The following is a 26,647-nucleotide window of genomic DNA, read 5'->3' as shown; positions in this document are numbered from 1 at the left end:
AATCTGGTAGGAAATAGATTGGAAGAGAGGGCAATTAGTGTCAGCGAGGCTCACTAGGACGTTACTATTAGCCAGCAGTACAATGAGGAGAATCTAAGCTGGGGTCTGGATAATTAAGGGGAAACGGAGGAATGTCGACTATGTGTCAGAGGCTTTACATATGCTCTAGTAATGTTCAAAACAATGACATGTTATGTGTGGTATTCTGGCATGAGCTCAAGACCTGGTTCAAACACTTACTAATTCTATGACATTAAGCAAGTTATGTAAACATTCACTGCCTCATTTTTCTAAAAAAATACTTGTAGAACACCTACTATATGCCAAGAACTGCGCTAGGTCTCAGTAATAGAGGGACACAGTCCCTGTACTTACGGAACCCACAGTATGAGGGAGACTGACATTAATATGTAAATGTGTTAGTTTCCTAACGTTGCAATAACAAATTAGCACAAATTTAGAGGCTTAAAACAAGAAATAAAAAACCTAATAAAACCTCACCCAGCTTATTTCTCATCATTCTGTAGTGCAGAATTCCAGGCTGGCTCACCTGTCTGGATTTCAAGGTATAAGCCAGCTTTTATTGGAAGGCTTTGAGAAGAATCTACTTCCAAGATCATTCAGCTTGTTGGTAGAATCTAGTTGCTTGTCACTGTAGGACTGAGGCCCATTTCTTTTTTGGATGTCAACTGGGGACTCTCTTAACTTCTCTGAAGGTCTCTCTCCAGTCCTGGCACACAGGCTCCTACATCTCAGAGCCAGCAATGGCATGCCACATCCTTCTCACACTTGGAATCTCTGACTTCTCCTTATACCACATCTCTCTGAAGTCCTCCCTTGCTTCCCGCTGGAGACAGTTCTCCCCTTTTAAGGGCTAATGTGATTAGATTGAACCACTTGGATAATTCAGATACTCTCCTTATTTTAAGGTCAATAACCTTACTTACATCTGCAAAGTCTCTTTTGCCAACTAACATAACATTCACAAATTCCAGAGATTAGTGCATGGACATCTTTTGGGGGCCATTATTTAGCCTATCACAACCTTCAAAATATTACATCTCAAATATATTTAGATATATTACTATGTATTAGGCATTTTCTATAAACTTTAAGTACAGTCACTCATTTAATCTTCCCAAGAATCTATGAGATAAGTACTATTATTACTTCCACTTTAAAGGTGAAGAAACTGAAACACAGAGAAGTTAAGTAACTTGTCCAAAGCAATAGCCAATAAGTGGAAGAATCCAAGGGGTCCAGCTCCATAATCTATGCTCTTAACCAATATGTCACATTGCTATTATCTGTGTGTAATGAGGTATTTATGTGTTTGCTTACTGTATGTAGTAGGCAGAATGATGTCCTCCCAAAGAAGTCCATACCCTGGTCCCCAAACCTGTGAATATGTTATAGTACATGACAAAATGGATTTTGCAGATGCAATTACAGTTATTACTCAGCTGGCTTTAACACAGGAAGAGTATCCTGGATTATCCATTAGCCTTTCAAAGCAGAGAACTGCCTCCAACCGGAAGTGGAGGGATACAGCAGAAGACAAAGCCAGAGAGTCAAAGCATGAGGGGGAACTGGAGCCACTGTGGCTGAAAGGGCCCCATGGAAGTCATGGGAAAGGACTGTCAATCTCTAGGATCAAAGACCAGGCCCTAGCTAACAACCAGCAAGGAAACTGGAACCTCAGTCCTATTGCCACAAAAAACTGAACTCAGCCAACAATCTTAATGAGCTTAGAAAAGGATTCAACCTCCCAGAACTCTCCAGAAGGAAATTCATCCCTGCCAACATCTTGATTTTAGCCTTGTGAGACTCTAGGCTGAGAACCAGTTGAGCCACACTGTAGTCAGACTTCTGACCTTCAAAACTGGGAGAATGGATGTTGTTTTAGGCTGCTAAATTTGTGGTAATCTGTTAGAATAGCAAAAGAAGACAAATACAGAGCCTAAGTACTCAGGACTTTCTATGACTGGAAGTGGGGGTGGTGAAAGAAATGAGGGGTATCAATAATAACCAAGGTTTTAGGATTGAGAAACTTGGCTGTTAACATTTATTGAGTTGGGGAAAGAGTCAGAGCTCAAGAGTTCATTTTTTTAATATATTAGGATTGCAATATGTCAAACTGGCAGTTGGGTATATTGGTTCAGAGCTCAGAAGATAGGTCTTGGGTTTGGAACAAGCACTTGGGAGTCACTGATATGTAGCATCATTATCTTTACCTATAAATCTGTTGTTAATAATACGAGATATGATAAGGGGTTGTTATGAGAAACAAATGTCATAATATATATAAAATACCAGAACGACACCTGGAATTTGAGAAGTGCCCAATCGATGTTTGGTATTAAATATTATGACTGCAAATTTTCTTAGGAGGAAACTGCTGCTCAGTTTCAGAAACTAGCCCATATGTCTGGCAAATAGTGGAGTCAAGACTTAAACCCAGATCTGCCTGCCCTGCAGATTATTCTCTTCATACTGTACTGCAAGAAATAGTAAGTTTTAATTCAACATGTAGAAAAATCTACAGATCCTTTCTTCAGTGTTCAGGGGTTTTAGTTAGAAACACGAGAAATCATATCTGACTAAGTGAATCAGAGAAAGTAAAGCATTGGTACCTGGTAGTGTCCTAGAAAAGCTGGAGAACTAGGCTAAGAAAACAGGCGGAAACCAAGGGAGGCCAAGCAGTAGGAAGCAGCCAGAAGAAATACTGGGTGAGCCTACCTCTGCCACCAACTGGAACCATGTGATTGGCACTGTCACCACCAAAGGCACTGAATGATGGGCATGCTGGCTGTCACCACTGGTCTGGATCCTAGATGTTGTGACTACCATCTCTAAACCTCTGGAAAGAACTCCCTACTGTCTCTACTTTCTTTGAATCACTCCTTCTATATTAAGTTCTGCCTTAGGGCATTTTACCAAAGATACTGTTATGGGATGAATTGTGTCTTCCCTGCCCCCGATTTCACATGCTGAAGTGCTAACCTGCAGTACCTCAAAATGTGACCATATTTGGAGGTAGGGTCTTTACAGAAATAAAGTTTAAATGAGGTCATCAGGTTTAGCCCTAATCCAATATGATTGATGTCCTTATAAGAAAGGAAATTTGGTCACAGGCATGTACAGAGATAAGACAATGTGAAGACACAGGGAGAACACAAGCCAAGTGGTGAGTCCTGGAAGAGATCCTTTCCTCACAGCCCTCAGAAGGAACAACCCTACCAACACCTTGATCTCAGACTTCCAGCCTCCAGAACCATGAGAAAATAAATTACTATTGTTTAAGCTACCCAGTCTGTGGCATTTTGATATGGCAACCCTCACAAGCTAATACAGATGCAAAAGGGGTTCAGACAGGAATCCACTGCCTGGTCAGATGTTTCAAATTTTGCCATTGACATCAGGACATCTATTCTTCTCTGCATTAGAATAAGGTCCAGGATAACAAATATAGTTTTTTACCTGCACTTTTCCTTCAACAAGTCTCAAAATTTCCACACATTATACAGCCATGCTAATGTGGGGAAGCCTCTATAATAATGCAATTCCCCTTATAAAAGGAATAATCAATGAGCAGATTCTTCACGGTGACTTTTTATGAAAGACTTGAAATTTTCAGATAAATTCGCCTCAGAAAACTTCATTTAAGGGCTTCCCTGGTGGCGCAGTGGTTAAGAATCCACCTGCCAATGCAGGGGACATGGGTTCGAGCCCTGGCCAGGGAAGATCCCGCATGCCACGGAGCAACGAAGCCCGCGAGCCACAACTACTGAAGCCTGTGCGCATAGAGCCCGTGCTCCGCAACAAGAGAAGCTGTGACCGTGAGAAGCCTGCGCACCGCAAAGAGGAGTGGCCTCCGCTCGCCGCAACTGGAGAAAGCCGTGCACAGCAACAAGGACCTAACACAGCCAAAAATAAAAACAAATAAATTAATTAATTTTTTAAAAACCCATTTAAAACCTACTTTGGGTGTTGCACAGACAACTGTGCAGTTAGATAACTCAGCTTAATATATTTCTCCTTGATCTGTCCCTTTCTCTGGCATTCCCTTTTCTGACAAATGAAAATTCCATCCACCTGCTTTCTTAGTCTGGAAACCTGTGAGATATTTTTGACTACTTTCTCATTCAACTTCTTCATTCAATTAACCACCATCTGCTGTTGACTCAACTACCTAAGACAGTTATCTACCCCATCTATTTCTCTCATCCCTTCTGCTGCTACCCTAGTCCAGCACATCATCATCTCTCCCCCAAAACTGCCACCGTAAAATCCGAATTGTTCTCCTTGTCTTCAGGATTTGTTCCTCCAATCCTTTCTCTGTATTCTAGCCAGAGCGTTTCTTCTAAACTGCAAGTTGGTTCTGGCAAGGGTTTAAATCCTTCACTGGCTTTCCACAGCCCTCCGAATAAAGCATGGGAACTTCTTTGCCTAGTTTACTCAGCTCTTGAGTATCTGGTCTTTGCCTGCCGCTGTGGTTTTACCTCCTCTCTTTCCCCCAGTCTCACCCTTAGCTCCCACCATACCACGGACAGTTAGTTTCTCTTTTCATGCTCTCTGTCTCCAGGGTCTTGTATTTTCGATTCCCTCTGCCTGGAAGCCTTTGCCCCCTCCTTCTTCCCAGAATTCCCCTTTTAACTACTTAACAGTTTCTGTTTAGATAACAGATCCAGTGCCTCATTTACTAGGTGTGTCATTATAAAAACTACCTTAGCTCTGTACCTCAGCTCTTTCATCAGTAAAATGCGGATCCTCTTCACCGAGATATTATAGACAATAACAAAGTTAGGTTTTATAAGACACATAATAGCTGAGTGACCACTGCCAGCAGTCAATAAGTGGTATCCATTACTATTCTCATTATCATTCTCTTTTAGCAAGATTTCCCTGATCACTCCACTCCTGAACTCAAAACTGAGTTTGGAATGCCTCTTATATACTTCCAGGGCACCCTACATTTTCCCCATATTCGCACATACTCTTTGTTTAAAGTATTGCATGCTTGTCTGTGAGCTTCATGAGGGCACATCTGTATCCCTAATGCCAAGCATAATATCGGTACCTAAACATTTTTTTCTTGAATGAATGAGATTCTTCTATCATCCATTCTTCCAGCAGAGACATCAAGCTTGATCTAGAATTTGCTTTGGCAGGCACCACTTAAAACTCTGGAATGCCCTTCTGAGCTTCTAAATCTGCATCAGTCATAGGTATTACGCAAAAGATTACACGGATACAGCAGTGGTACAGTATAAGTGCCATGAAAGATAGTATAACTGAAGAGGGGGCCAAATTAAACTAGTGTTTACTCAAAGCAGTGCGAGCCAACGGTTTGACTCAATCTTCACAACAGCTAAATGAGTCAAGCATGATTCCTCCATTTTATAGATGAGATAAATGAGGACAAACTAAGCTAAGCTTTTTGCTCCAGATCACACAGATAGTGTCAGTACTTACTTTGAAACTAATTTTTGACCAAAGCTTTTGCACTTTCCATCCTACCAGGTTGGACAGTCACTCCCCACAGGGGAAAGCAGTGATGAAAATATAAAATATTAAGGATATATACAAAGATATTTGAAGACACTCTTGACATCTAGGATTACAAATTAATAGTTATTTGCCTTATTTTGAAATGAAATTTCTGCCCTTGAAATGAACTACTTGCTCTTAAGCAGAGTTTATCACTTAGCAGTTTCTCAATAAATACTTGGTGAATATTCCATGTGTGAACGTTGCTTGTGATATCTGTCCAGCACTTCCCAGTGAACCAAATAAAGAAAAAGAATGTTTGTACTCAGTTTATGCAACAGCCAGACTAAGGAATCAGTAGCTACTTATTAACAGAAATCATCCTTCACTTATGAATTTGAATGCATGGTCTATCTTTCTCCAGTTGGTAATGATGTGCCTCTGTGAGATCTGATTTCTTCTGGAGAGGGGAAAATACCTAAGAGGAATTGAGTTATCCCAAGGAATCTTGGTGTTGTTGCTACCTTTAACAAGGAGAAGCATCCTGTCTAACACAAACCTTTTCTGGGAAGAAGAAAATGCCAATGATGTGGGTGCACCTGAATCTCATGGTGGGCATTTCATATTTTTCTGTTTTAATTCAAATGCTACACTATGGAAGCAACATATGACATCTTAAAATACTTCTGCCAGCTCAACCTCTGCTAACTTTAAAAATAGCTAACATTTACTGAGTGCTTACTACATACTGACACTGTGTAAAACTCATTACTGTCATCATCTTGCTTAATTCTCATAACAATGCTGGTAATTTTAATATTTTCTCCATTTCACAGGTAACTTGTTCGAACTCCATCAGCCAACAAGAGGCATAGCCAAAACTCATGTTCCTAATCACTGTGCAATATTACTTTAGTAAAGAGTGCTACTACTCATGGGACACTAGAGAGATATAAGACTGGAATAATTTTATTTAGTTAACAGCCTAGTGAAAGATCCTCTATTTAATGGCTTTCCTAAATTCTGCTGTTAGAAAGTGAATTCCAGGGGCTTCTGTCTCTCACTCTTGCTTTTAAGTGTGTACAGTAGATTTCTGTCTTCTGTCTTTTGATCAAGGACCATGTCTTATCTTTTGTTGGTATCTCCAACTATGTAATGCAATGCTTTGCGGTTGAAGACATGCAATAAATAGCTTGTTAATTAAATTAAATCACCAGAGATGCCACAAAAAACTCATGATTCGGGCCGATGGTGGTCTGGACTTTGACCTGTGGTTATCAAGCATAGGAATCCCAGACCATAGGCTATACTTGGCTGCTTTCTAATTATAGACTGCCGGGCTTTTCAGTTACTGTTTTTCAGTGAAAAAGTTGTTACCAAACTAGCCAAGCTATGATTCCTTAATTACATCTTACAAAGACGATCTTGAGTAGAATGAGTAAAAAGTACATGATTTAGTTACTTTAAACACATAAAGTAAAACTATCTATTAAAGTTTCTAAGTGACAAGTCTTTTCAGCAGCAGAAATTTTATGTACTTGAGATATATTTGGGCAAAGCTTCTTTATATAATGTATTGGAAAAGCAATGAAATAAAAGATAGGGAATGCATCTCACACAATGCATCATCCATTCATAATAATTTACTGAAAACTGAGTTGATGCCAGAAACTTGACCAAACTCTGAGTATACCAAGAATGATTCTTCATCTGGCCAGTAAAGAGGAATCTTTGTATCATCCCTGTACCTCAAATGGCTTCTGTCAGGCTGATTGTGGTGATGCATATCATAGAGGCTTGAAAAGCAAAGAGAATCGGTTCTTTGTGACCACCTAGAGGGGTGGGATAGGGAGAGTGGGAGGGAGATGCAAAAGGGAGGAGGTATGGGGATATATGTATATGTATAGCTGATTCACTTTGTTATAAAGCAGAAACTAATACACCATTGTAAACTAATTATACTCCAATAAAGATGTTAAAAAAAAAAAAGCACAGAGAATGAAAACAAAAAGAATAAGAATATGTTTCATTATGTAGCCCAGTGAGCCTGCATGTCATTGGAGAGACTGGGCTGCAGGCAGCAGGAAAATAACTTGCAAAATTTCAAAGAAGCCTCTATTGGAGACTAGAAATGATTCTAAGCTTTGTGGAAATAGGGAGAGAGGACAGAGACATGAAAAGAGAAGAGAAGGGGATAGCTTCAAGATGGCGGAGGAGTAAGACATAGAGATCACCTTCCTCCCCACAAATACATCAAAAATACATCTACATATGGAACAGCTCCTACAGAACACCTGCTGAACGCTGGCAGAAGACCTCAGACTTCCCAAAAGGCAAGAAACTCCCCCACATACCTGGGTATGGCAAAAGAAAAAACAGAGACAAAAGAATAGGGATGGGACCTGCAGCAGTGGGAGGGAGCTGTGAAGGAGGAAAAGTTTCCACACACTAGGAAGACCCTTCACTGGTAGAGACAGGGGGTAGCCGGGGGGAAAGCTTCGGAGCCACGGAGGAGAGCACAGCCACAGGGGTGCGGAGGGCAAAGCAGAGAAATTCCCGCAGAGGATCGGCGCCGAGCAGCACTCACCAGCCCGAGAGGCTTGTCTGCTCACCCGCCAGGATGGGTGGGGGCTGGGAGCTGAGGCTCGGGCTTCAGAGATCAGATCCCAGGGAGAGGACTGGGGTTGGCTGCGTGAACACAGCCTGAAGGGGGCTACTGTGCCACAGCTAGCCCGGAGGGAGTCCAGGAAAAAGTCTGGACCTGCCTAAGAGGCAAGAGACCCTTGTTTCGGGGTGCACGAGGAGAGGGGATTCAGAGCACTGCCTAAACGAACTCCAGAGACGGGCGTGATCCGCAACTATCAGCAAGGACAGCAGAGACGGGCATGAGACGCTAAGATTGCTGCTGCTGCCACCAAGAAGCCTGTGTGCAAGCACAGGTCACTCTCCACACCGCCCCTCCCGGGAGCCTGTGCAGCCCGCCACTGCCAGGGTCCCGTGATCCAGGGACAACTTCCCCGGGAGAACACACTTCATGCCTCAGGCTAGTGCAACGTCACGCCGGCCTCTGCCACCACAGGCTCACCCTGCATCCCGTACCCCTCGCTCCCCCCGGCCTGAGTGAGTCAGAGCCCCCAATCAGCTGCTACTTTAACCCCGTCCTGTCTGAGCAAAGAACAGACACCCTCAGGCAACCTACACGCAGAGGCGGGGCCAAATCCAAAGCTGAAACACAGGAGCTGTGTGAACAAAGAAGAGAAAGGGAAATTTCTCCCAGCAGCCTCAGGAGCAGTGGATTAAATCTCCACAATCAACTTGATGTACTCTGCATCTGTGGAATATCTGAATAGACAACGAATCACCCCAAAATTGAGGCAGTAGACTTTGGTAGCAACTGTAGACTTGGGGTTTGCTTTCTGCATCTAATTCGTTTTTGGTTTTATGTTTATTTTAGTTTAGTACTTAGAGCTTATTATCATTGGTAGATTTGTTCATTGATTTGGTTGCTCTCTTCCTATATTTATATATATATGTGTGTGTGTGTATACGTATATGTGTATATATAAATTTTTTTCCCTTATCTCTTTTTGTGAGTAATGTGTATGTGTATGCTTCTTTGTGTGATTTTGTCTGTATAGCTTTGCTTTTACCATTTATCTTACGGTTCTGTCTGTCCTTCTCTTTTTTTTTAGTATAGTTTTTAGTGCTTGTTATCATTGGTGGATTTCTTTATTGGTGTGGTTGCTCTCTTCTTTCTTTCTTTCTTTTCTTTTTTTATTACTTCTTTATATTTTTAACTTTTATTTTAATAACTTTATTTAATTATTTTTTTCCTCCTTTCTCTTTTTTTTCCTCCCTTTTCTTCTGAGCCGTGTGGCTGACAGGGTCTTAGGGCTCCACCCGGGTGTCAGGCCTGAGCCTCTCAGGTGGGAGAGGCGAGTTCAGGACATTCGTCCAGCAGAGACCTCCTGGCTCCATGTAATATCAAATGGCGAAACCTCAACCAGAGACCTCCATTGCAACGCTAAGGCCCAGCTCCACTTAACAACCAGCAAACTACAGTGCTGGACCCCCCATGCCAAACAACTAGCAAGACAGGAACACAACCCCATCCATTAGCAGACAGGCTGCCTAAAACCATAATAAGTTCATAGACACCCCAAAACACACCACCAGACAAGGTCCTGCCCACCAGAAAGACAAGATCCAGCCTCATCCACCAGAACACAGGCACCACTTCCCTCCACCAGGAGGCCTACACAACCCACTGAACCAACCTTACCCACTGGGGGCAGACACCACAAACAACAGGAACTACGAACCTACAGCCTGTGAAAAGGAGACCCCAAACACAGTAAGTTAAGCAAAATTAGAAGACAGAGAAATACACTGCAGATGAAGGAGCAAGGTAAAAACGCAGCAGACCAAACAAATACAGAGGAAATAGGCAGTCTTCCTGAAAAAGAATTCAGAGTAATGACAGTAAAAATGATCAAAAATCTTGGAAATAGAATGGAGAAAATATAAGAAACCTTTAACAAGGACCTAGAAGAACTAAAGAGCAAACAAACAATGATGAACAACACAATAAATGAAATTAAAAATTCTCTAGAAGGAATCAATAGCAGAATAACTGAGGCAGAAGAACGGATAAGTGACCTGGAAGATAAAATAGTGCAAATAATTACCACAGAGAAGAATAAAAAAAAAAGAATGAAAAGAATTTGGACAGTCTCAGAGACCTCTGGGACAACATTACATGCACCAACATTCAAAGTATATGGGTCCCAGAAGAAGAAGAGAAAAATAAAGGGAATGAAAAATATTTGAAGAGATTATAGTTGAAAACTTCCATAATATGGAAAAGGAAATAGTCAATCAAGTCCAGGGAGTGCAGAGAGTCCCATACAGGATAAATCCAAGGAGAAACACACCAAGACACATATTAATCAAACTATCAAAAATTAAATACAAAGAAAAAATATTAAAAGCAGCATGGGAAAAGCAACAAATAACATACAAGGGAATCCCCAAAAGGTTAACAGCTGATTTCTCAGCACAAGCTCTGCAAGCCACAAGGGTGAGGCAGGACATATTTAAAGTAATGAAAGAGAAAAACCTACAACCAAGATTACTCTACCCAGCAAGGATCTCATTCAGATTCAACGGAGAAACTAAAACCTTCACAGACAAGCAAAAGCTAAGAGAATTCAGCACCACCAAACCAGCTTTACAACAAATCCTAAAGGAACTTCTCTAGGCAGGAAACATAAGAGAAGGAAAAGACCTATAATATAAAGCTCAAAACAATTAAGAAAATGGTAATAGGAACACACATTATCGATAACTACCTTAAATGTAAATGGATTAAATGCTCCAACCAAAAGACATAGACTGGCTGAATGGATACAAAAACAAGACCCGTATATATGCTATCTACAAGAGGCCAACGTCAGACATAGGGACACACCAGACTGAAAGTGAGGGGATGGGAAAAGGTATTCCATGCAAATGGTAATTGAAAGAAAGCTGAAGTAGCATTTCTCATATCAGACAAAATAGACTTTAAAGTAAAGACTATTACAAGAGAAAAAGAAGGATACTACATAATGATCAAGGGATCAATCCAAGAAAAAGATATAACAATTGTAAATATTTATGCACCCAACACAGGAGCACCTCAACACATAAGGCAAATGTTAACAGCCATAAAAGGGGAAATAGACAGTAACACAATCATAGTAGGGGATTTTAACACCCCACTTTCACCAATGGACAGATCATCCAAAATGAAAATAAATAAGGAAACACAAGGTTTAAATGATACATCAAACAAGATGGACTTAATTGATATTTATAGGACATTCCACCCAAAAACAACAGAATACACTTTTTTCTCAAGTGCTCATGGAACATTCTCCAGGATAGATCATATCTTGGGTCACAAATCAAGCCTTGGTAAATTTAAGAAAACTGAAGTCGTATCAAGTATCTTTTCCAACCACACCGCAATGACACTAGATATCAATTACAGGGAAAAGGCTGCAAAAAATACAAACGCATGGAGGCTAAACAATACACTATTAAATAAACAAGAGATCACCGAAGAAATCAAAGAGGAAATCAAAAAATACCTAGAAACAAATGACAATGAACACAGGATGACCCAAAACCTATGGGATGCAGCAAAAGCAGTTCTAAGAGGGAAGTTCATAGCAATACAATCCTACCTCAAGAAACAAGAAACATCTCAAATAAACAACCTAATCTTACACCTAAAGCAACTACAGAAAGAAGAACAAAAAAACCCCAAAGTTAGCAGAAGGAATGAAACCATAAAGATCAGATCAGAAATAAATGAAAAAGAAATGAAGGAAACAATAGTTAAGATCAATAAAAAGAAAAGCTGATTCTTTGAGAAGATAAACAATTGATAAACCACTAGCCAGACTCACCAAGGAAAAAAAGGGAGAAGACTCAAATCAATAGAATTAGAAATGAAAAAGAGGTAACAAATGACACTGCAGAAATACAAAGGATCATGAGAGATTACTACAAGCAACTGTATGCCAATAAATGGATAACCTGGAAGAAATGGACAAATTCTTAGAAAAGCACCACCTCCTGAGACTCAATCAGGAAGAAATAGAAAATATGAACAGACAAATCACAAGCACTGAAATTGAAACTGTGATTAAAAATCTTCCAACAGACAAAAGCCCAGGACCACATGGATTCACAGGTGAATTTTATCAAACATTTAGAGACGAGCTAACACCTATGCTTCTCAAACTATTCCAAAATACAGCAGAGGGAGGCACATTCCCAAACTCATTCTACGAGGCCACCATCACCCTGATACCAAAACCAGACAAAGATGTCACACGAAAAAGAAAACTACAGGCCAATATCACTGATGAACATAGATGCAAAAATCCTCAACAAAATACTAGCAAACAGAATCCAACAAGACATTAACAGGATCACACACCATGATCAACTGGGGTTTATCCCAGATGCAAGGATTCTTCAATATACACAAATCAATCAATGTGATAAACCATATTAACAAATTGAAGTAGAAAAACCATATGATCATCTCAATAGATGCAGAAAAAACTTTTGACAAAATTCAACAACTATTTATGATAAAAATCCTCCAGAAAGTAGGCAGAGAGGGAACTTACCTCAACATAATAAATGCCATATATGACAAACCCACAGCCAACATCGTTCTCAATGGTGGAAAACTGAAACCATTTCCACTAAGATCAGGAACAAGACAAGGTTGCCCACTCTCACCACTATTATTCAACATAGTTTTGGAAGTTTTAGCCACAGCAATCAGAGAAGAAAGAGAAATAAAAGGAGTCCACATCGGAAAAGAAGAAGTAAAACTGTCACTGTTTGCAGATGACATGATACTACACATAGAGAATCCTAAAGATGCTATCAGAAAAATACTAGAGCTAATCAATGAATCTGGCAAAGTAGCAGAATATAAAATTAATGCACAGAAATCTTTTGCATTCCTAACCAGTAATGATGAAAAATCTGAAAGTGAAATTAAGAAAACACTCCCATTTACCAATGCAACAAAAAGAATAAAATATCTAGGAATAAACCTACCTAAGGAGACAAAAGAACTGTATGCAGAAAATTATAAGACACTGATGAAAGAAATTAAAGATGATACAAACAGATGGAGAGATATACCATGTTCTTGGACTGGAAGAATCAACATTGTGAAAATGACTACACTACCCAAAGCAATCTATAGATTCAATGCAATCTTTATCAAACTACCAGTGGCATTTTTTACAGAACTAGAACAAAAAATTTCACAATTTGTATGGAAAAACAAAAGACCCCAAATAGCCAAAGCAATCTTGAGAAAGAGAAATGGAGCTGGAGGAATCAGGCTCCCTGACTTCAGACTATACTACAAAGCTACAGTAATCAAGACAGTATGGTACTGGACCAAAAACAGAAATATAGATGGAACAGGATAGCAAGGCCAGAGATAATCACACACACATATGGTCACTTTATTTTTGATAAAGGAGGCAACAATATACAATGGAGAAAAGACAGCCTCTTCAATAAGTGGTGCTGGGAAAACTGGACTGCTACATGTAAAAGAACGAAATTAGAGCACTCCCTAACACCATACGCAAAAATAAACTCAAAATGGATTAAAGACCTAAATGTAAGGCCAGACACTATAAAACTCTTAAGAGGAAAACATAGGCAGAACATCTATGACATATATCACAGCAAGATCCTTTTGACCCACCTCATAGAGAAATGGAAATAAAAACATAAGTAAACAAATGGGACCTAATGAAACTTAAAAGCTTTTGCACAGCAAAGGAAACCATAAATGGGATGAAAAGACAACCCTCAGAATGGGAGAAAATATGTGCAAATGAAGCAACTGACAAAGGATTAATCTCCAAACAGCACATGCAGCTCAATATCAAAAAAACAAACAACCCATTCCAAAAATGGACAGAAGACCTAAATAGACATTTCTCCAAAGAAGATATACAGATTGCTAACAAACACATGAAAGGATGCTCAACCTCACTAATCATTAGAGAAATGCAAATCAAACTACAATGAGGTATCACTTCACACCAGTTAGAATGGCCATCATCAAAAATTCTACAAACAATAAATGCTGGAGAGGGTGTGGAGAAAAGGGAACCCTCTTGCACTGTTGGTGGAAATGTAAATTGTTACAGCCACTATGGAGAACAGTATGGAGTTTCCTTAAAAAAATATAGAACTACTATATGATGCAGCAATCCTACTACTGGGCATATACCCTGAGAAAACCATAATTCAAAAAGAGTCATGTACCACAATTTCATTGCCACACTATTTACAATAGCCAGGACATGGAAGCAACCTAAACTTCCATCAACAGATGAATGGATAAAGAAGATGTGACACATATATCCAATGGAATATTACTCAGCCATAAAAAGAAATGAAATTGAATTATTTGTAGTGAGGTGGATGGAGCTAGAGACTGTCATACAGAGTGAAGTAAGTCAGAAAGAGAAAAACAAATACCGTATGCTAACTCATATATATGGAATCTAAAAAAAAAAAAAAAAAAATGGTTCTGAAGAACCTAGAGGCAGGACAGGAATAAAGACGCAGACGTAGAAAATGGACTTGAGGACACGAGGAGGGGGAAAGGTAAGCTGGGATGAAGTGAGAGAGTGGCATGGACATATTTACAACTACCAAATGTAAAATAGCTAGCTAGCAGGAAGGAGCCACATAGCACAGGGAGATTAGCTCGGTGCTTTGTGTCCACTTAGAGGGAGGGATAGGGAGGGTGGGAGGGAGATGCAGTGAGACGAGATATGGGGATATATGTTTATGTATAGGTGATTCACTCTGTTATACAGCAGAAACTAACACACCATTGTAAAGCAATTATACTCCAATAAAGATGTTTAAAAAAAAGACCAATATCCCAATAGAAATGTGAACAAAGCATACAGAAAATTCACAAGAAAAAAACATCTGACAAAATATAAGATGTTCAACTTTCTTCACAATTAAAAACTGAAATGAGAAAAGAATTTTTTTACTTGTCATATTGACAAAGATTAACGAGTTTAATAATATCCAGTGTTAATTAGGAGAAATAAGTGCTCTCAAGCCCTGTCAGTGGGAGTCTAAATTGGTCCAAGTATTGTATAGGGCAATGAAGCAATCAATACTTATCAAAATCTAAAATGCACGTTCCAGAAATAGAGGCACAGATGTAGAGAACAAACATATGGACACCAAGAGCGGAAAATGGCGGTGGGGGGGTGGGGGCGTGGTGGTGGTAGGATGAATTGGGAGATTGGGATTGACATGTATACACTAATATATATAAAATAGATAACTAATAAGAACCTGCTGTATAAAAAATAAATAAAACAAAATTCAAAAAAAAAAAGAGAGAGCAGAGAAATGATAACAAACGTAAGGAAGAGTTAGGGAGATGCTGATGTTACGAACTAAAATGAATGGTTATTGCTGGAAGGATTACCAGATTTTGTCAGGGTTTGAACTAGAGAAAAGAAATCAGATCCCTCCCTCCTTGGTGAAATTGAGAAATGTGGGAAGTCAGCATAAGCCTTCAGTTTCAGAGTAAGAAAGCGAGAGCACAGAGCTAAGGCATCCAAATGTTGACTAACTGGCAACTGGTTTCCCAAAGGTCAGGGAGTAGACCACTGCTGAGTGATTATCAGGATGATGTCCTTTCTACAAGGGCCATGGAAGGACTGCCCACCTGTTTATCCAGTATAACCTAAGTGCTACACACACAAAATCAAGAATGCAGCATCCTGGGAAGAAAGCATATTTGCAATACTGATCCTAAATTAAGGTAGTGCTAGTTATAGATTAACCCAGTGACATAAGTCTATTTTAAGAGTTCCTGTCTCATATTAATGTATTTTACAGGAGTTTCAAAAGAGAGAAATGTGCTACAATAGCATTACTATCAAAAGTAATGTAAAATGTCCTGAGGTACATGAATGATTTTTTGTGTAAGGCATATAGAAGACTGACATAGCTTTATAGGCACATCTCTGTTATCGGGTGGTTCAATTTAAAGCACTATCATTTGTGTACATTTTTCATTTTATTTCAATAATTATTTTCTTTTCCTTGCCCATATTAATAACATATTTTGCTTGCTTGCCGAGGAACAGCTGTAGAGAATAGTGACTGAGGTCCTACTTAACACCTATACCAAGAACAACTCTGAAACCTGCCTCTCTGGGTCAAATCCAGGTTCCATCATTCTTGGTCCCTTAGTCACTCTGAGCCTCAGGTTCATCATCTGTGAAATACTAATCATAACAGTAGGTTACCATTTTAGGTTTCTCGTAAGTATTAAATGAATTAATATGAAGCTCTTAGAATAGTACCTGGTACACAGTAAGCATTTGAAAAATATCAGCAATCATTACTGTTCTGATCAAGTCATTATACTTTATATTTAATCATTATAACTCCTCTAAAGTCCATATTTTTGTCTCTATTTTATTAGCCTAATTTTATAGATGAGGAAACTGAAGCTTGAGGCAGTTATATTACAGCAAGTCGTAGAAGTGGGTCTTCAACCCAGATGTGTCTGATTTCAAAGTCCTTCTCCTTTCCACTGTACTGCATTAACTTATTCACATTTAAATCCCACTCTTCTCACCCATCCATCCTCAAACACACACATGTCCTTCTAAACAGAAATGTCTTAATCTCTTCTTTGGGGTTGGTTTTGTCCCTAAATTCTAGCTGCCTGATAAGTCCTCTGGACACCAGGATGAGATCCCCTCCAAAAGATGAGTAAGTGTTCTCTGTCTAAACCACATTTCCTCGATGAATGTTTCTGAGCTTGGATGTTTGTCTGAATACCAAGCCTCCCAAAGACCAGAAACAGTTTTGAATTTCAGATATTCTGTGCCTATTTCTCAGAATGTGCAATCCGACACGGACATGAAAAAACTCACTCACTTATCTATGGGTGAACAAACCTATTACAAATGCTTCGGAGGATAAAGGGTGTTGCTAACTGGATTGGATGTGAGGACAAGTATAAATCAGGATGTCCTGGGCAACAGGGGATGTACGGTCACCCCACCTGTAACTTAATTTCTGCTTTCTGTTCGGGGACATTTGAAGAATGAACTATATGAGTAGCTCCCTATTCTCTGAGATTCGCCTGGCTGTGTGTTACCTTCTCCTTTGTTTCTTTCTTTCTTTTTGTTGTCCTTTGAAACATTCTGTCACAGGAAGGGAAGCGGATAGGGTGCAGAGGCTGAAGGAGGCAATTACCTTTGGATAACCTGACTTATTTTGCTGTCCTATTAAAGTGAGATTTGAGAAGTGCCATGAATGAATAAACAAGAATGTGTCAAGGAGGCTGTTCAAAGAAAGAAAAGGGAATTTCAGCTTACTAGACCACAGTAAATGATGTGAAGGGAGAAGATGACATGGAAACCTGCATCCCTCGTGAAGGTCAAAAATTTCCCCAGAGAAAAGACAATGGAGCATCATTAAGCTGTGTTAATGAGAGAGAAAGAGGCAGAGGAGAAAAAAACGAGACTTTAAATTGTTTGTGCTAAATTGGGGGGAAAGTTCATATGAGACAAGTTGAAATTCTGGAGTCCACATAAAGTTGTGCCAAGAGGCTTCTAGGACCCCTCATTTGATGACATCCAAAGCCCAAAGGAACTTCTTGTGCAGTGGGGGGTGGGGAGGGAGCATTCTCATTGAAAAATGCAGAGAGTAACTCCTGACTGGTATCTGGAAAATTAATTTCTGCCGTAAATATCTTTAAAGTATGCTTACCCAAAAATTACAATGAACTGTGAGCTATATAAATGAATGTGCTTCCTAATAGTCCCTTAACAAAAACTATCTTTGTTCTTTATTTTCTACTTTACTTCTGCAGATTATCTCTACTTTAACCTGAACTCTCCTGGAAATGACTCTGCTTCATAATACACAAGTCATCCACACTGGCCAGAACAGTTTTCCCTCATCAGCAGCCACAGTCCCACTCCCCCCTCCCCCATACACCATCTCCTACCATTTGAGAAGCATTTTTCATAAAAAGTATGAGATTTGTCTCAATGGGAAGTTTATATTTGGCCAGGCTGGGCTTTGCATCCATGGAAACAAGCTGTAGGAGAGAGTATTAGCTGTCATAGGCAGAGTGGGGCTCTAGCTAGGGGCTAATTGAGCTCAGTTCCCTCCCATGAGATCCAGATACATTATTTATTATTTTCTTATATCCCAGATGCTTTGTTCAGACAGCTCATTTGGCCCCATTGAGATGCACTGAGAAGTGGGCACCACAAAGCTCATGTTGATGCTCCCATTTTTTACAGACAGCTGCTTCCACTTATGTCTACCTCTCCGAATCCCATGCTGGTCAGATGTAAGGGGAGCATCTTTCAATAGAAGCCTAGTCCACATAGGTCCCAAACAGCCACAACGTGCAACTTCTCTCCTTATATAAAGTTTTATGGGCTTGCCTCCAGGTAGAATCACCTTGATTCTTTTTTTTTTTTTTTTTTTTCAGTTTTCCTTCTTTGGAGTTTGTGATGGGTAGTGAAGGTACTAAGAGGTTCTACATATTTATCCAGATAAGCAGGAACCATGTGTCAGTGTCACTGCATAGTTAGCTATCAACTACTCAGAAGCTGGACATTCACTTGGTCTCTGCTACCACAACAAGGCCAGGGTATTGTACCTGTAAATGCTCCTGGAAGCTTCAATGACTGGCATATGCATCAACAGATCCTGATAAGGAAGAAGGACCACTACCCTGGGAGTCAAAAGATCCAGGTTGAAATCTCAGCTCCATGGCTTATTTCCGAGATACTGATAATTATCTCCATACTACTTAAATTAACCTAAATTTCCTCATACAAAGTGAAATTAACATCTGTACTACCTCACAAGGCTGTTGTAAAGCATTCAAATGAGAAAATAAATGAGGAATTAGCTTAGAAACAAAAACACATGGTATGAAAAACAAGTATGGTTCCTCTAGACTACTAAAAAGAAAAGATACAGTATAGGCTCTGGGTATTGTAAATTTTCCATTCTTTCTCTCTTGAGAGATTCAATTCTTTACAAAAACCTCCTTCACTGCACTCATTATGACCCTTTAATTTTAAAGGCACATAATCCTCTAAACATGATCATATTATTCATTGATCTGGATTTTTAACACCTTTCCTCTTCTCTTAGTTTAGTTTTAATCTATTTAGGATGTTTTAACTAGTTGTGTTTTGTATTTTTCACAAAACGTCCCATCAAATTCAAAGTTACCAGTACTCCTTTGCATTTTGTATGGTGCTCTATTGTTATCAAAACATTTCCCCATAAATTATTGCATTTGACCCTCACAATAAACCTTTGAAAAGAACTAGGATTACTCTTTCAAACTGACTTATACAGAAACTAAAATATACAGAGATAGTTACTCATTTTGATTTCAAAATTGTTTCTAACTCATAACACTACCATTATTTCAACTTGTTTTAGGTGTGCTTTAATTATTTTCTTACCATACATTGAAATCTCAATGTGTCAGGCCCTATGCTAAGTAGTTTGCACAATTACATGGAATTCTCATGAGAATCTTATGAGAGAGGAATCATTCTTGCCACTGCAGTTGAGTAAACTGAGGCTGAAATAGGCTAAGTAATTTCCCTAAGATTAGAGAGCTAGATAGTAGGAGATCGGGGACTTGATTCCAGTTTGGTTTGATTTCGAGGGCAATGCTCTTAACCATTATGCTATATTCCTACTCAGATTTATCTCATGTTCCCTTGTTTTCCTCAAAATACACCTTATTAATTGTCTTTGGCTATTCTTGACATTTTCATCACTGAGCCCTCTACAACTCTGCATCCATACTGGCTAATTTAAAACTAAATCTAAAGCAGAATTTCACTTTCAACCTTATCAGTTTGCCTTCTGCATATGGGGAAACTTAAAGTTAATTGACAAGCCTTAGCTTAAACCCTGAGCAAACATGCATGGGACATGCTGAAAACAAGATAGCACAGATCTTGATTACAAAACTGAGATCTGAACCACTAATACAAGACTAAGCCTAATCCCTGAAATGCACACATATGGGCAAATTCAAATCAGCATAGCAAAAGTTTTGAAAACTAAACTGAGATTTGAATCATCTGTACAAGTCTCAGCATAATTTCCAAATCATGCAAACCTCTAATAGCCATAAACAAGCACAATCATAATTTAAAGAACTGAACTGAAACTTGAACCATCACCTACAGTAGACAAGACAGAACTTGGGGTTCGAATCTCACTTGTTCATTGCCTGCTAATGTAAAAATATCAACATTCTACAGAAGATTATTACAGGCCACAGAGTCTAAGATACAATCCAAAATTATTTGACATACAAAGAACCGGAAAATGTAACTCACATCAAAAAACAAAAAAAGGCTAAGTATGAAATGCCAAAATGACAAAAATGTTGGAATTTTTGAAGATTTTAAAGCAACATTATGTTCCATAAAGTCAAAAACAAAAAACACATACCACACACATGAAATGAATATATGAAATCTCAACAAAAAATAAAAGCAATGAAAAAGAACCAAATGGAAATTTTAGAACTGAAAATTTAATATCTGAAATTTAAAAAATCACTGAATGGATTCAAAGCAAAATGGAAATTATATGTAAATAACAAAGGAAGAAAGATTGAAAAAGGTGGCCAGAGCCTCAGGAACCTATGGACTATCAAAGGTCTAATATATGTACATTTGAAGTTCCAGAAAAAATGAAGAAATAGATATTGGAATAGAAAAACATTTTGTGATATAATGGCTGAACACTTCCCAACTTTAATAAGAGACACACATTTGTAGATTCAGAAATCCTTGATGTACTACCAAAAGGATAAACTCAACGAAAACTACACTAGACAGATTACAAACTGCCAAAATTCAAATATAAAGTACTGAAAGCATGTAGAAAAAAATGCCATGCCACTTATAGGAGGACAATGATTTGAATAATTATTGATTTCTCAACAGAAACCATCAAGGTCAGGAGATAACATCTTTAAAGTGCTAAAATAAAGAAAAAAATCTTATCAAAGCATAATTCTATATCTAACAAAAATATCCTTCAGAAATGAAGATGAGTTAAAGATGCTTTCAGATGAAATAAAACTAAGAGCATGTGTCACTAACAGATGACATAACTTTTCTATAGGTAGTGTTACAAGAAATTCTAAGTAGACTGTTAAAGGTTAGGCATGTATATTGTAAGTTCAAAAGAACCACTAAAAATAAAGCAACCATCAAATAAAACACGCATATACAGGCACAGAGATATATATCCAAAAAGCCAAGTAATAAATTAAAATTAAATACTAAAAATATTCCCCCAAAAATCAAGAAAGAGAGACTATAGGAACAAACAAAACAGAGAGGATAAATAAATAAGAAAATGGTGGAACTAAATCCAACTATATCAATAATTCATAAACCATTATTGGTTTTACTACTCCAATTAACAGAGATTGACAAACAGGTAAAGGCAAGACTGAACAACTATATGCTGCTATAAGAACCACACTTAAAATATAAAGACACAGATAGGATTAAAGTAAGTGAATGGAGAAAACATGAAATACTAATAGTAAGCATAAGACGGCTGAAGTGGCTTTGCCAATATCAGATAAAATAGACTTGACTCCCTCTTGTGAGAGCACTGGAATCACAATTAACTGCAGAACAATCAACGACAGGAAGACACTGGAACTCACCAAAAAAGATACCCCACATCCAAAGACAAAGGAGAAGCCACAGTGAGATGGTGGAAGGGACATAATCACATTAAAACCAAATCCCATAACCACTGGGTGGGTGATTCACAAACTGGAGAACAATTATACCACAGAAGTCCACCCACTGGAGCAAAGGTTCTGAGCCCCACATCAGGCTTCCCAACCTAGGGATCTGGCAAAGGGAGGAAGAAATCTCAGAGAATCACACTCTGAGGGCTGGCAGGATTTGATTGCAGGACTTCGACAGGACTGGGGGAAACATAGACTCCACTCTTGGAGGGCACATACAAAGTAGTGTGTGCATCAGGACCCAGGGAGAAGGAGCAGTGACCCCATAGAAGACAGAACCAGACCTACCTGCTAGTGTTGGGGGGTCTCCTGAAGAGGTGGGGGGTGGCTGTGGCTCACCATGGGGACAAGCACACTGGCAGCAGAAGTTCTGGGACGTACTCCTTGGTGTGAGCCCTCCCAGAGTCCGCCATCAGACCCACCAAAGAGCCTGTAGCCTCCAGTGCTGGGTCGCCTCAAGTCAAACAACCAACAGAAAGGGAACTCTGCCCCAAACATCAGCAGACAAGCGGATTAAAGTTTTACTGAGCTCTGCCCACCAGAGCAACACCCAGCTCTACCCACCACCAGTCCCTCCCAACAGGAAGCTTGCACAACCCTCTTAGATAGCCTCATCCACCAGAGGGCAGACAGCAGAAGCAAGAAGAACTACAATCCTGCAGCCTGCAGAACAAAAACCACATTCACAGAAAGACAGACAAAATGAAAAGGCGGAGGGCTGTGTACCAGATGAAGGAACAAGATAAAACCCCAGAAAAACAATTAAATGAAGTGGAGATAGGCAAACTTCGAGAAAGAGAATTCAGAATAATGATAGTGAAGATGATCCAGGACCTTGGAAAAAGAATGGAGGCAAAGATCGAGAAAATGCAAGAAATGTTTAACAAACACCTAGAAGAATTAAAGAACAAACACCTAGAAGAATTAAAGAACAAACAAACAGAGATGAACAATACAATAATTGGAATGAAAAATATACTAGAAGGAATCAACAGCAGAATAACTGAGACAGAAGAACAGATAAGTGATCTGGAAGACAAAATGGTGGAATTCACTGCCACGGAACAGAATAAAGAAAAAAGAATGAAAAGAAATGAAGACAGCCTAAGAGACCTCTGGGACAACATTAAATGCAGCAACATTCGCATTATAGGGGTCCCAGAAGGAGAAGAGAGAGAGAGAGGACCCAAAAAATATCTGAAGAGATTACAGTTGAAAACTTCCCTAACATACGAAAGGAAATAGCCACCCAAGGCCAGGAAGCACAGAGAGTCCCAGGCAGGATAAACCCAAGGAGAAACACGCCAAGACACACAGTAATCAAATTGACAAAAATTAAAGACAAAGAAAAATTATTAAAAGCAACAGGGAAAAACGACAAACAACATGCAAGGGAACTCCCATAAGGTTAACAGCTGATTTCTCAGCAGAAACTCTACAAGCCAGAAGGGACTGGCCTGATATTTTAAAGTGATGAAAGGGAAGAACCTACAACCATGATTACTCTACCCAGCAAGGATCTCATTCAGATTCGACAGAGAAATCAAAAGATTTACAGACAGGCAAAAGCTAAGAGAATTCAGCACCACCTAAACCAGATCTACACAAATGTTAAAGGAACTTCTCTAAGTGGGAAACACAAGAGGAACTTCTCTAAGTGGGAAACACAAGAGAAGAAAAGGACCTACAAAAACAAACCCAAAACAATTAAGAAAATGGTCATAGGAACATATATATCAATAATTACCTTAAATGTGAATGGATTAAATTCTCCAACCAAAAGACACAGGCTCGCTGAATGGACACAAAAACAAGACCCATGTATATGCTGTCTACAAGAGACCCACTTCACACACAGACTGAAAGTGAGGGGATGGAAAAAGATATTCCATGCAAATGGAAATCAAAAGAAAGCTGGAGTAGCAATACTCATATCAGATAAAATAGACTTTAAAATAAAGAATGTTACAAGAGACAAGGAAGGACACTACATAATGATCAAGGGATCAATCCAAGAAGAAGATATAACAATTATAAATATATACGTATAAATATATACGTACCCAACATAGGAGCATCTCAATACACAAGGCAAATGCTAACAGCTATAAAAGAGGAAATCTACAGTAACACAAAAATAGTGGGGGACTTTAACACCTAACTCAAACCAATGGACAGATCATCCAGACAGAAAATTAATAAGGAAACACAAGCTTTAAATAACACAAAGACCAGATAGATTTAATTGACATTTATAGGAGATTCCATCTGAAAACAGCAGATTACACTTCCTTCTCAAGTGCACAAGGAACATTTTCCAGGATAGATCACATCTTGGGTCACAAATCAAGCCTTGGTAAATTTAAGAAAATTGAAATCATATCAAACATCTTTTCTGAACACAAAGGTATGAGCTTAGAAATCAATTACAGGGAAAAAAAACGTAAAAAACACAAACACATGGAGGCTAAACAATACCTTTCTAAACAACCAAGAGATCACTGAAGAAATCAAAGAGGAAATCAAAAAATACCTAGAGACAAATGACAATGAAAACATGATGATTGAAAACCTATGGGATGTGGCAAAAGCAATTCTAAGAGGGAAGTTTATAGCAATACAATCCTACCTCAAGAAACAAGAAAAATCTCAAATAAACAATCTAACCTTACACCTAATGGAACTACAGAAAGAAGAACAAACAAATCCCAAAGTTAGTAGAAGGAAAGAAATCATAAATATCAGAGCAGAAATAAGTGAAATAGAATCAAAGAAAACAATAGCAAAGATCAATAAAACTAAAAGCTGATTCTTTGAGAAGATAAACAAAATTGATAAACCTTTAGCCAGCCTCATCAATAAAAAGAGGGAGAGGACTAAAATCTATAAAATTAGAATTTAAAAAGGAGAAGTTACAATGGACAACACAGAAATACAAAGCATCATAAGAGACTACTACAAGCAACTGTATGCCAATGGACAACCTGGAAGAAATGGACAGATTTTTAGAAAGGTAAAAGCTTCCAAGACTGAACCAGGAAGAAACAGAAAATATGAACAGACCAATCACAAGTAATGAAATTGAAACTTTGATTAAAAATCTTCCAAAAAACAAAAGCCCAGGACTAGATAGCTTCACAGGTGAATTCTATCAAACATTTAGAGAAGAGCTAACACCCATCCTTCTCAAACTCTTCCAAAAAATTGCAGAGGAAGGAACACCCCCAAAATCATTCTACGAGGCCACCATCACCCTGATACCAAACCAGATAGAGATACTACAAAAAAAGAAAATTACAGACCAATATCACTGATGAATATAGATGCAAAAATCCTCAACAAAATACTAGCAAACAGACTCCAACAACACATTAAAAGGATCATACACCATGATCAAGTGGGATTTATCCCAGGGATGAAAGGATTCTTCAATATATGCAAATCAATCAATGTGATACACCATATTCACAAATTGAAGAATAAAAACTACATGATCATCTCAATAGATGCAGAAAAAGCTTTTGACAAAATTCAACACCCACTTATGATAAAAACTCTCCAGAAAGTGGGCATAGAGGGAACCTACCTCAACATAATGAAGGCCATATACGACAAACCCACAGCAAACATCATTCTCAATGGGGAAAAACTGAAAGCATTTCCTCTAAGATCAGGAACAAAGTAAGGATGTCTACTCCCAACACTATTATCCAACATAGTTTTGGAAGTCCTAGCCACGGCAATCAGAGAAGGAATACAAATTGGAAAAGAAGAGGTAAAACTAACTGTTTGCAGATGACATGATACTATACATAGAGAATCCTAAAGATGCCACTAGAAAACTACTAGAGTTAATCAATGAATTTGGTAAAGTTCCAGGATACAAAATTAATGCACAGAAATCTCTTGCATTCGTATACACTAACAACAAAAGATCAGAAGGAGAAATGAAGGAAACAATCCCACTCACCATTACAACAAAAAGATAAAATACCTAGGAATAAACCTACCTAAGGAGATAAAAGACCTGTACTCAGAAAACTATAAGACACTGATGAAGTAAATCAAAGATGACACAAACAGATGGAGAGATATACCATGTTCTTGGATTGGAAGAATCAATATTGTGAAAATGACTATACTACCCAAGGCAATCTACAGATTCAGTGCAATCCCTATCAAATTACCAGTGGCATTTTTTTTTACAGAACTAGAACAAAAAAGCTTAAAATTTGTATGGAGACACAAAAGACACCGAATAGCCAAAGCAGTCTTGAGGGAAAAAAAAAGGAGCTGGAGGAATCAGACTCCCTGACTTCAGACTATACTACAAAGCTACAATAGTCAAGACAATATGGTACTGGCACAAAAACAGAAATATAGATCGATGGAACAGGATAGAAAGCCCAGAGATAAACCCACTCACCTATGGTCAACTAATCTATGACAAAGGAGGCAAGGATATACAATGGAGAAAAGACAGCTTCTTCAATAAGTGGTGCTGGGAAAACTGGACAGATACATGTAAAAGAATGAAATTAGAACACTCCATAACACCATATACAAAAATAAACTCAAAATGGATTAAAGACCTAAATGTAAGACCAGACTCTATAAAACTCTTAGAGGAAAACATAGGAAGATCACAGCAAGATATTTTCTGACCCACCTCCTAGAGTAATGGAAATAAAAACAAAAATAAACAAATGGGACCTAATGAAACTT

Source organism: Balaenoptera musculus, chromosome 8 (assembly GCF_009873245.2).
Source record: "Balaenoptera musculus isolate JJ_BM4_2016_0621 chromosome 8, mBalMus1.pri.v3, whole genome shotgun sequence".
In the NCBI taxonomy this organism is placed as follows: Eukaryota; Metazoa; Chordata; class Mammalia; order Artiodactyla; family Balaenopteridae; genus Balaenoptera; species Balaenoptera musculus.
Note: the sequence above shows the minus strand (reverse complement) of the source record.